Source organism: Mustela erminea, chromosome 5 (genome assembly GCF_009829155.1).
Source record: "Mustela erminea isolate mMusErm1 chromosome 5, mMusErm1.Pri, whole genome shotgun sequence".
Lineage (NCBI taxonomy): Eukaryota > Metazoa > Chordata > Mammalia > Carnivora > Mustelidae > Mustela > Mustela erminea.
This window is the reverse complement of record NC_045618.1, coordinates 51,669,453-51,680,459: the sequence shown is the minus strand read 5'-3', so window position 1 is coordinate 51,680,459 and position 11,007 is coordinate 51,669,453. Positions and strand designations below refer to the sequence as shown.

Here is an 11,007-nt window from a genome sequence, read left to right as displayed (position 1 = left end):
GTGACCTATATGTTTGTGTGCCTCCAGGGCTTGCCCTGGGCAGCACCTGTTTGGCCACCTCTTTGGCAAGGATCCATCCATTTGGGCAAATGGGTGCTGATGGCAGAACACAGGGCACAAGTGGTGGGGGCATAAAACTGCAAAGTGCAGAGGGTGGTGAGGGAAGTGGCTGGTCAGGGCTGCTTCAAAAAGCAGAAGCAAGGTGGACTGCTTTGAGCTGCAGGGCACGGGTCTGGTAACTGCGGAGAGATGGTGCAGGTGTGTTCCCTGGGCGCTGCACACACATAGCTGTAGGAGTTCCTCCGGGAAAGTGATTTCCTGGCTTCAGCCTGTGTTGCTCGGCCTCTGGCACTAGCGGGTGGAGACCTTCATGGGGACCGGCAAAAGCATTAGGCACCTCCTTCGAGCCGGAGTCGAACCAGCGACCTAAGGATGTCCACACACGTGTCTAGTCTACAGTCCTCCGCTCTACCAGCTGAGCTATCGAAGGGTGCGCGGTGTCAAGGCTGAGTCACTGCTCTTTCTGGAAATGACGGGACCAAGACACCCGCCCGCCCCCAGGTGCACTTTGCCCCGGATTGGTCGGAAGTTCCCTTTGAAGCGAGCTAAACACGCGCTGCGGCCTGCAGGTAGCCAGGCACCCCTTGGCGGCGATTTTCAAGACACGATTTTCAAGGGCCCGGGCTCTCACCTGTTGCCTCCTTTCTCCTCTCCGAGTTCCTTTCCTCAGTGGGAAGGGTCGCGGGGAGAGTGGGCCGGGGGCCAGAAACCGGATTAGGGGGGAGGGGAAAGGAGTGTTGGCCAAAGGGTTGCGTGAGTTCGGGTGCGGCAGGGTTTGCGGAGCAAATGAAAGGCGAACCCACCCCGGTGGGCCCCGGGGAGGCGGCCGCGAACCGCAGGACCTCAGGCTCCGGTGGAGGAACGCCCCCTCTCAGGGCCCTCGGCCCCTTCCTCCAACCCAGGGTTCTGACGTGCCCGCTCCATCCCCACCCCACCCACCCATGCACCAGCCCAACACGCACCGGGCCCGGCTGCCCCCCAGGACGTCGGCTCACTTTCCGCGCGGGGTCACCCACCGGGAAGTGATGGGAAAAGCTCTGGGGCTAGGCGGGGAGACCACGTCCACGGAGCCCGGGCGTCGCGTCCAGTGTGGCTCCCCTCCTCCCGCAGCTCCTGTCCTGGGCGCCCCTCCTCTGCGCACCGACCCGGATTCCTTTGGCAGGGGCGGCTGCTCGCTGAAGTAGCTCAGGGTTCTGTGGGCTTCCCGGAGGCGCCCGGAAGACAAGAGAGCCAGAGATGCCCGGTGTGATCCCGGGTGGACTCGTTTGCTCTGGGTCACGTCTTTCACAGACATTTCAGATCCCACCTGGTGTGAGCTCGCCTTCCCCTGAACACCTCACCCACCGAGCGAAGGTCCCCCAGAGGCCCGGCAAGCCATCTCCAGTGTCCTTGCCTGGAGCGAGTGTGTGATCACCTCCCGAGTGTGTATCTGCACCTGTGAGGACTGGGAGAGGGGCAGCAATTTTTGTGAGGTACCATGCAGGAAGGGTCAGCCTGGAAGACAGGGGCTCACCCTCCAGTGTGCTGCTCACCAGAGGCCGCTGCCCCCCTGACCACACCCTCCGACTAGATATTTCCCCAAAGCTACGTTCCCAAAGATTCAGCGCCTCCACAAGGCATTCAAGGTGCATAACCAAGAAGGCCTACATTTCTATCTTTGTTCCCTCTCCACTCATCTCTGCAGATGGTGACATTCACTGCTGGTTGTTCTCCGTGGCTGCAGAACTATAGACTCCTCCTGAAGTCACTTGTGGGGTCATGATGACACTGCCTCCTGGACCAGTACAGACTCTACCAACTCAGGCTCAATGGGAGTTAGCACTGAGACAGTTGAGATTGCAGAGGGGCAGAGAGACGGGGAGCAGCTTGCCAATAAAGGAAGATATGTGGGGATACACAGTCCACAGTTTATGAGTCAGAGACAGAATGGAAAAAGGTACTTGTGGGCTCAGGGGTCAGGGGAGGGCAGGGCTTCAGAGAGCCACATTCCAATCAGGGATCTGCTGCAAGTCCTCTCCGTGATGCACCCCAGCTGTCCATCAAGTCTCTGGACTGTCCTTCCACATGAGAGAAGAGTGCAAGGGCCACTGCCTTGTACTCTTCCCTGCACCCAAACTCCCCATCCCATCGTCCTAGCCTCAAACCCCTGTAACCTGGCTCTGCCCTTTGGCAAAGCCCTGATCTTTTCTATTTTGTGAAAGCTTAACCCATTTCCTCCTGGGTGCTTTCTGACTGTGGCACCTCATCTGCTTCTTGGGGGTGGATAAGGCAGGGGAAAATGCTGCCCATTTAGCCTTAAGTGGTCAGCACCCAATTTAGCAAACTGGTTGGAATCCACAAGCCAATGGCCTGTGTGAGGAGGTAAGTGGATGACCGCTGCTACCTACATTACCAGTCCCAACCCCCACTCCCTCTACACTTCTGCTCCCTGCCTTTGCTGCCTACGGCTTTCATTCTCAGGGCTCTGAGTTTCATCTGTGTCTGCCCTTTTGCTTTCAAACTCCCTTTCTTTCACCCTGTTTCTCTGTCTCTCTCTTTATCTCTATTTCTCTCTCTCTCACTCTCCATCAGAAGTTGCAGGGGAATCTGTGCAAGGTGTGTTTACCACCATGGTAGAGAGGGTGAGCAGTCATTGCTCTTTCAAAGGAACAAAAGCCCACCTGCAGCCAGAAGAACTGGTGTGAAGACATGTGAAATGAAGTTCACCAATGGCCACCGCCCTGTCTTCATACTGACAGCCAACCTGAACGGGCCCCTGAAGTTCTCGTGGTGACCATCAAGGCCCACTGAGAGCCCTGCTCTCTTTTGCTCTTGCCAGTGTCAGCCTCCCTCCGTACAGGAGGACAGTTGGCATGGGCTTGGAAAAGCTCAGGGTAGAGTTCTCTCCCACAGCTGGATAAAGCACAGTGGAAAGACAGTTTCCTGTCTCTGTAGGCCTCTGTATTTATAAGCCATTTGAGTGACCAGGAAGGAGACCTACAGTGGGAAAGAAAACCCCTGAAGTACCCGCACACAGACAGGCAGAGAGATAGAGACAGAGTCCGAGGTTGGGCTAGACAGAAGTGAGACAGTAAGCATCCTAGGAGGAAGCTGAGAAGGGGACTGAGACAGAGGTTGAGGGGGGTGGGTTTTCAAGAAAGATGCCGTGGTTGTCCAGGACTCCTGTGATGGCCTGTGTGCTTCTCAGTCTCCAGTGGCTTGTCCTGGGCAGCTCCCGTTTGCCCACTTCTTTGGCAGTCTGTTTATTTAGCAAACCAGTAGTTGTGGATCATGGAGCTGGAGCACTGGGTGCAGAAAGGGGGAAAGGGCATGGAAGGACCAGGCTGGCTGGCTAGGACTGCTTGATAAAGCATGAGTAACAAGCAGGCTGTTTTTGAGCTGCAGGGCACGGGTCTGGTAACTGCGGAGAGATGGTGCAGGTGTGTTCCCTGGGCGCTGCACACACATAGCTGTAGGAGTTCCTCCGGGAAAGTGATTTCCTGGCTTCAGCCTGTGTTGCTCGGCCTCTGGCACTAGCGGGTGGAGACCTTCATGGGGACCGGCAAAAGCATTAGGCACCTCCTTCGAGCCGGAGTCGAACCAGCGACCTAAGGATGTCCACACACGTGTCTAGTCTACAGTCCTCCGCTCTACCAGCTGAGCTATCGAAGGGTGCGCGGTGTCAAGGCTGAGTCACTGCTCTTTCTGGAAATGACGGGACCAAGACACCCGCCCGCCCCCAGGTGCACTTTGCCCCGGATTGGTCGGAAGTTCCCTTTGAAGCGAGCTAAACACGCGCTGCGGCCTGCCGGTAGCCAGGCACCCCTTGGTGGCGATTTTCAAGACACGATTTTCAAGGGCCCGGGCTCTCACCTGTTGCCTCCTTTCTCCTCTCCGAGTTCCTTTCCTCAGTGGGAAGGGTCCGGGGGAGAGTGGGCCGGGGGCCAGAAACCGGATTAGGGGGGAGGGGAAAGGAGTGTTGGCCAAAGGGTTGCGTGAGTTCGGGTGCGGCAGGGTTTGTGGAGCAAATGAAAGGCGAACCCACCCCGGTGGGCCCCGGGGAGGCGGCCGCGAACCGCAGGACCTCAGGCTCCGGTGGAGGAACGCCCCCTCTCAGGGCCCTCGGCCCCTTCCTCCAACCCAGGGTTCTGGCGTGCCCGCTCCATCCCCACCCCACCCACCCATGCACCAGCCCAACACGCACCGGGCCCGGCTGCCCCCCAGGACGTCGGCTCACTTTCCGCGCGGGGTCACCCACCGGGAAGTGATGGGAAAAGCTCTGGGGCTAGGCGGGGAGACCACGTCCACGGAGCCCGGGCGTCGCGTCCAGTGTGGCTCCCCTCCTCCCGCAGCTCCTGTCCTGGGCGCCCCTCCTCTGCGCACCGACCCGGATTCCTTTGGCAGGGGCGGCTGCTCGCTGAAGTAGCTCAGGGTTCTGTGGGCTTCCCGGAGGCGCCCGGAAGACAAGAGGGCCAGAGATGCCCGGTGTGATCCCGGGTGGACTCGTTTGCTCTGGGTCACGTCTTTCACGGACATTTCAGATCCCACCTGGTGTGAGCTCGCCTTCCCCCGAACACCTCACCCAGCCAGCGAAGGTCCCCCAGAGGCCCGGCAAGCCATCCCCAGTGCCCTTGCCTGGAGCGAGTGTGCGGTCGCCGCCTGAGTGGGCGACAAGTATATCTGCGCCTGTGAGGACAGGGAGAGGGGCGGCTCCTTGGAGCCGGTGCTGCTCTCTCTGTGCGGTACCAGGCAGGTAGGGACAGCTGAGCAGGATTTGTAGTTTTGCATGCTCTGATCATCTCACGCTTTCCTGCAACCCTCTCTTACTTACCCTGTTGGGAACAAGCTTCACTTTTGGCCATAGGTATTTTGCCATAGTGAAATGTGTCCATGGATTTTAATTATTAATGAACCGTCAAAATTGTCTCATTGATTGCAGCAAAATATACTGCAGCAGTGCACGTTGTCACTATAGGAGAAAAGAGTGGATGGAAGGCAGTTAGAATATATATGGGAACTTTCTGTATGTAGTCTGCGCTTAATTTAACATAAAACACCCCAAATATAAAGTGTTTTAATTGAAAAAATCAATAAATTCATTTGCTTTGTGGTTATTTATTTACATATATGCTGAACTATTCCCCCAAATATTAAGAATAACAAGGTGTAGAATATAAAATGTAGATGTTAAAATAATGAGTGGTCAATCCTGAATGTCTAACCATAATCTTACAGGAGTTTTATTAGGGAAAACTCTGGTAAAGGTAGTTAAAATAAAGGTAGTTAATCTGAATTATCGGGAACTAATTCACACAATGAAATAGTCCAATCATAGATGAGCAGGATGCATGCCGAAGGAACAACACCGACACATTCTGGATACATATCAGGACACTAAAAATAGAATACTAAATATAAATGGGTTCTAGAGAATGAGAATGTTTTTATCTATGTAAGTAGAAAATTATATTTCACATCAGATTTTTGTAAATACTAAGTATAAAAATGGAATATTTTCAAAAGTCTAAGGGAATTTCATTTTTATCTTCATTTTAGCAATTTTCATGTAAAGTAAATGGTGACATACAATAATCATAATCATTATCCAAATTCAACAATCTCCAGGGCTTTACTGATTTCTTTATTTGTCCCTTTTTCTTCTATTTTCTTTTTAAAAACAGGCTCCATACCAGATGCAGGGCTTGAACTCCCGATCCTAAGATCAAGGATCCCATGATCCCAAGATCAAGAGTCCCATGTTCTATCAACTGAGCCAGACAGGGTCCCCCTTTCTATTTTCTTTTATATGAAGTATGATGAAGCAAATCTAGGTGTCATGTATCATCACTATTTACATTTCAGCATGATTCTCTAGTCATATGAACATTTATTGCATACCCACAAATTTATACCTAATAAAGTTAACATTCAGTCTTTTGTACTTTAATATATAGTGCATATTGAAATTTCCCGATTTTCTCAAAATGGCACTTAAATAGGTTTTTAACCTAATCAAGAGTGAAACAAACTTTACACATATATCTGATTCCATTGTCTTTAAGCCTCCTCTCTTTTAGATCAGTCTCTCTCTGTTTCTCTCTCCTTTTTCTTCTCTCTGCCAATGAGATATTAAAGAAATTGAATTAGTTCTTTCAGACAATGTTGTACATTCCTTTTTTGTCTAATGCTTTCTTTCATTGTAATTTATTCTGCTCTTTCATTTCTTGAAAGTAGAACATTAACTGTTAATGCTTGATTAAGTTCAGGTCAGAATTTTTACAAAAGTACTTCAGAAGAAATTCAATGTACTTTTCATATTGAGTATCCCCTCCAGGGGCAAATAAACATTCAATTTTAAATGTTAATGTTGGTCAGTGGGCTCGCATATAGAGAGCTTGACCCTTCCACTGTAAATTCCTCCATCAACTTACTGTTAAACATTAATATCTTCACAGTTAAATCATGATTTCCAATGTTATATTTCTTCCATATTCATTAGCTAGATTTCCTCTTCATAGAACTTTTATTCACCAAGTAGAGCTACTTAGTTATCTTACATAGAATTTACATATAATAGGTAAAGACAATGCTTGATTCTTATCCAAGAATTGCCAAATTCCTGATCAAATAATTTTCTCCCTAGTTATTCCCACTGGTGATCAATGAGTTGTTTTTCTTGCTGCATGTAAAAGAACATTATGTGTTGTTATTTTCAATGTATCGCGGTAAGTATTCCTTTGATCATCAGTTTGTTCCATCTCTGGTCAACGGAAATTTGTTGGCTCCTGAGAACTTTTGATATGGTCCAGGAGTTTCAGAAATTCTTGCTTTCTTGCCAAGTCTTCATGTATGTCTCTTGTCCCAAATCTGAAATCAGCTACTCATCTAAGAAGCTGTAGTTCTCTTTAATCAGAATGGTTTTTAGAGATCACAATATTTCAGTTACTTCGTAGAGCAGCAATTCTCTTTTCTCTGTAAACTATAGAAAAGACATATAATATATATATATATATATATATATATATATATATATATATATAATTTATTTTTTTTCCTCAGTGGGAATCAGTAACATATGCCCAGCGGGATTGTGAGGATGTCCCTCATGAATCAGAACCAGACACCTGCTGTAGATCGCATTTTTTGTACTGACTTTTTAGTATGTAAGGGAAATTTAAAGGATGGATTTTTTATTAAAAAAAAAAAATCAAAGCATTGGCAGTGGTAGAATTTAAACTCACAAATCCAAGAGACTGTAATCTAAACCCTGGGCACTGGACCACTCTGCCACATTATCTCATACTTAACCTCTTCACTTACTTTCACATTTTATAAACTAGATGGAGATGGTGGAGTTGAGTATCACCATTTGTTTGAGAAAATAATTTTTTGCATTCTAGAAAGTGAAATCCCTGAGGACCAGCCTTGCCTCCGAGAGCCAAGCACAATACTGGGCAAAAAAAAAAAAAAAAAAATAGGCACTCACTAATTTGTTCAAGGAGCATACATCTTGATCTACGTCACCTCCTAGGAGCATTGGAGGGGAGGCAGTAGGGAGAAAGGAAATACCCATTCCCACAGGCCACCCATGCACCCATATTTCAGCTCTTTACACCATTCATTAGCATGATACTAAGAGATCTAGAAAGAGCCCCAGGGAGACTCAGAGTGACCGTAGGTATATAAGGTGAGCCTTGTATCTGATCCCCTAATTGGGGCCAGAATGTGCTATTTTTATTTGATAATGGGATCATAATAACAGCGAACCAGTAGGCTGTTGGAAATGATCCTACAGAAGAGAGAGGAAACAACTGTTTGAAAGAATATTCTTGGGTAAGCAACTGAGGATGGCATCTAGAGCACAGAAGGCAGAGATGGCTTACCTAGGATCTCGCATAGGTCATCCACAGCAACAAGACGCAAAGAGACACTCAGAAGCAGGTCAATGGGGACCTTAGCGGTTTTTCTATGGCTGCTTCTGTTTTCTCAGTGAAATAGAAAGCAGAGGGTGAGAATGTATAAGGAGGTGGTGGCTGTTTTGAGGACACAGGAGAAGGGATGAAAGAACAGTCTTTAAGAATGTATACTAAAAGGCTTATGAAAAACAGTAAGATTGGCAAGCTTGAGACCACTGCCGTGAACTTAAATTGAGGCCACCCCAGCATTACTGTTTCTCTCCATTCTAGTTCAGCTAGGTGAGTGCAGGGACTGAATACTTTCTTAAGTAAGGATTATGATTTTTTGTTAAGTGGGTATGCTTTAGCAAAAGGGGGACAACCACACTCAAAGTCCTAGATCTAGAAGCCTCCAAAAAACTTGAAGTTTCTCTTCATCATTCTTTTAAGGACTCGAGCCACCTCCATTTCTTCACTTCCTCCTTGAAATGAAGTTTCCCTTTCTGCCCAAAGGCTCTCTCTCCTTCACAGCCTCTCTAAAGAGACACAGAAAGGGGCAACTCTTCGATTGAAATTGGGTTACTGTGGACACCAAATCTCACCCATCCACTCTTCAGGGCTCCCAAACCACACGCATGGATCAGGAAGTTCGTACAGTTCAAGAGATGAAAATGTCTAGTAGGAGTTTGGATTTGAGGTGGAAACCTTCAGCTCTTTGAGAGCAAGCATGAGTGAACATTCCAAGTTAGTTGTCAGGGATTCCTGACTTAAATCTGCAAGAATTGAAATACCTCCCTCCTCCCGTGAGTATTGCCTCCTTGTTGACAGTTTCACTCAGACCCTCTCCTTTCTTCTCGCTTCCAGGTACAGAAAGGAGACCTGGAGATAAGGGGAGACACTGCATCGAGAGACCAGAAATGGGGCTTTGGAGTGGGGAGGCAGAAAAGGGAGCAGGGAGGCTAGAGCTAACATGCCAGTGGGGACCTGGGGACAAAGGAGTCAGCTCTGAAGTTGCTGGTATGCGCCAGTGATAGTACACCCCCCACGGGTCTGAGCTCTGCGCTCTGACCAAAAGAGATACTGTGTGATGTTTGCTCCTCAACTGGGTGCAAAGCTTCTGCGCGTTTCCATTTATGAGGGGGAAAATGTAAAACAAAAAAACACTCCCTGTCCCTTCCTAGCCCTTACATCAATCCTCCTATCAATGCATGTGTAACAGCTACTTCTGTGGACACACACACCACTGTGAAGTCTTAATTTTTTTTTTTTTTCTGGTCTCCTAGCCTCCTGGTGAACTTGGTCTTTGAAGATTTATATAAAAGCTTTGCCAAATGGCAAGACTTTCCAGAGGCTACGTAGCTGCAAAACAGGGACCTTCTGCACTCCAACAGTCTGATCTGAAAGACAACCCTCCATGATCCTCGTGTACTCACCCACTCAACCCACACCCAATCCTGTGCTACCCTATCAAGGCATTGGAATATTTATTCCTCATCTTTTGACCTCAGTTCCTCAACTGGCAAAAACCCTTATTCCTCATCTTTTGACCTCAGTTCCTCAACTGGCAAAAACCCTACTTGGCAGCGGTGGGATTCGAACCCACGCCCCCGAAGAGACTGGAGCCTTAATCCAGCGCCTTAGACCGCTCGGCCACGCTACCACCTGGGACAGTTGGTCTGCCTTTTTTTTTTCTGATAGTAACTTTCTTTACATCTCAGCTCTATCACATAGATTTGTGTTCTAAAGTCCTAACCTTAAGAGCAAGTTGGGGGGGGGGGGTCGTTGGGAGAACAGCAGGGCTCATCGCGAAAGCTTACTTCCCTTGTAGGCTCTGGATTGTTCATCTCCCAACCAGGGCTAACAAGAGGAATATTTTACTGAGAGAATGCAATTTGAAACACAGTAGAAAACTGTGGGTCTGTTGCAGGTGCCGAGTATGTTTTATTTTTGTTGGCTTCCTCCCCCTCTTGCTGCAGATTTCTAAGGAAGATAAAGGAAGAGTCAAGCTAATTAAGGCCATAAAATCCTACCTTCCTGCGAGCGTGACTTATCAAATAGAGATTTAGGGCATTTGCAAATGCTTGAACACTAATTAGAGCTGGAGTCTGACCAACAAACTAAAGATGCCAGTGGAACGCTACAGTCCTTCCTTTTACCAGATGAGATATCAAACAGTTCACACTTGCGGCTCTGCTAAAGTATTTCTTCTGAGAACACAAAGCCCGTATATGGTTTTATACTCTGTTCCTAAAATACTGGGAGATGTCTCCTTTCTGTTCTCAGAGAGAAAGGGTAGATGCTCATTCCTTTAGAATTTGACTGTTTGGGGACTTTAGGGGTCTCCCAGATCACCACGTGGGCATCTCAGCATTGCAGTACCGACCCTCTGAGACTGCTCTTGCTGCTCCAGAACTTGTGTGGGGAAACGCCCAGGTGAGCAGAGACAGCAGCACTTAAGTTCCCTGCGGACAAATTCTGTCAGTCTCAATGCACCCGTCACAGCCATGCCCGGGCCCCTGGAAGGAGCATCCTCTCCAGACCTTCCTCTAAGCCCAGTGACACCACGTGCTCATTTTCCCCTGAAAGACGTTTTAGTGAGAAGTGACAGGAAAAAGTCCTACAGCTGCATAGACGCCGGACTGGGGCTTCCAATCCCTGCAGCTACCCTCTCCCATCTGGCAGATTTCACAATCTCAGAATATTCTGCCCCTGTTTATAAGTCACCTTCATTTCATAGCTGATGCCTTTTTTCAAAAGCACTCAGGTTTGGTCCGGTTTTTGACCCTGCACATCACGTCCAAAAGGATCCCTATTGCCCCTGGAGCCGTAGTTCTTAACTCGATTCATGAGAAGCACGTGTGGAATTCTTAAAATTTCTCACATGGAGGCCGCACTCTAGACGGATGACACCCTGATCTCTAGCGGTGGGATCCAAGCCTCGGTGTTTTATAGTTTCCCAAGTGCAGACAACAGAGAAAACCAGTGCCTGAGGAGATTTCAACAAGCCATCGTATACCTTTTGAGGACAGCTCACGTGTCCTGCGGGTCTCGTCAGAGAAGCTGAAGACAGAGG

At 48.7% G+C, this 11,007-nt stretch overlaps 3 non-coding genes across 3 annotated transcripts; all 3 read right to left on the bottom strand.

Annotated features, from left to right (window-relative positions):
* Positions 1-398: 398 nt before the first annotated feature.
* TRNAY-GUA lies at positions 399-490 on the bottom strand. Its single transcript is given in 2 exon segments — positions 399-434; positions 454-490. It is a non-coding gene; the product is annotated as a tRNA-Tyr (tRNA).
* A 3,129-nt stretch (positions 491-3,619) lies between these two features.
* Positions 3,620-3,711, bottom strand: TRNAY-GUA. Its single transcript is given in 2 exon segments — positions 3,620-3,655; positions 3,675-3,711. It is a non-coding gene; the product is annotated as a tRNA-Tyr (tRNA).
* Positions 3,712-9,512: 5,801 nt separating this feature from the next.
* TRNAL-AAG lies at positions 9,513-9,594 on the bottom strand. Its single transcript has one exon. It is a non-coding gene; the product is annotated as a tRNA-Leu (tRNA).
* Positions 9,595-11,007: the final 1,413 nt, after the last annotated feature.